This window comes from Arachis ipaensis, chromosome B4, assembly GCF_059453495.1.
Source record: "Arachis ipaensis isolate K30076 ecotype BB chromosome B4, ASM5945349v1, whole genome shotgun sequence".
Taxonomy (NCBI): Eukaryota; Viridiplantae; Streptophyta; class Magnoliopsida; order Fabales; family Fabaceae; genus Arachis; species Arachis ipaensis.
The window spans coordinates 21,398,903-21,399,791 of NC_142439.1; the positions used below are offsets into that span (position 1 = coordinate 21,398,903).

General features: G+C 40.9%; 1 non-coding gene across 1 annotated transcript; it reads left to right on the forward strand.

Annotated features, from left to right (window-relative positions):
- The first annotated feature begins 268 nt into the window (after nucleotides 1–268).
- On the forward strand, nucleotides 269–376 carry LOC148566875 (small nucleolar RNA R71). Its single transcript, XR_015882413.1, has one exon. It is a non-coding gene; the product is annotated as a small nucleolar RNA R71 (small nucleolar RNA).
- The last annotated feature ends 513 nt before the right edge of the window (nucleotides 377–889 follow it).

Consider the following 889-nt stretch of genomic DNA (forward strand, 5'->3'; position numbering starts at 1 on the left):
TATTGACTTGCTGAGTCAATATTTTGTTCTGAGCCAATATGGCATTCAGAGTATCAATTTCAAGAACTCCCTTCTTCTGAGGCGTCCCATTGTTCACAGGACTCCTCTCAGAGGTGTACATGAACTGGTTATTTGCAACCATTTCAATGAGTTCCTGAGCTTCTGCAGGGGTTTTAAGATGAAGAGATTCTCCTGCAGAATGGTCCAATGACATTTTTGACAACTCAGACAGACCATCATAGAATATACATATGATGCTCCATTCTGGAAGCATGTCAATAGGACACCTTTTGATCAATTGCTTATATCTTTTCCAAGCTTCATAGAGGGACTCACCTTCCTTCTGTCTGAAGGTTTGGATTTCCACTCTAAGCTTGCTCATCTTTTGAGGTGGAAAGAATTTGGCCAGGAAAGCACTGACCAGCTTTTCCCAAGAGTTCAGGCTTTCCTTAGGTTGTGAATCCAACCATGTTCTAACTCTGTCTCTTACAGCAAAAGGGAAAAGTATAAGCCTGTAGACCTCGGGATCAACTCCATTGGTCTTAACAGTGTCACAGATTTGCAAGAATTCAGCTAAGAACTGATGAGGATCTTTCAATGGAAGTCCATGAAACTTGCAATTCTGTTGCATTAGAGAAACTAATTAAGGCTTAAGCTCAAAGTTGTTTGCTCCAATGGTAGGAATTGAGATGCTTCTTCCATAGAAGTTAGAAGAGGGTGCAATAAAGTCACCAAGCATCTTCCTTGCATCTCCACCATTGTTATTGGGTTCGGCCATGTCTCCTTCTTTTTCGAAAATTTCTATCAAGTCCTCTACAGAGGGTTGTGTTTTAGCTTCTCTTAGTTTCCTCTTAAGAGTCCTTTCAGGTACAGGATCAGCTTCAATAAG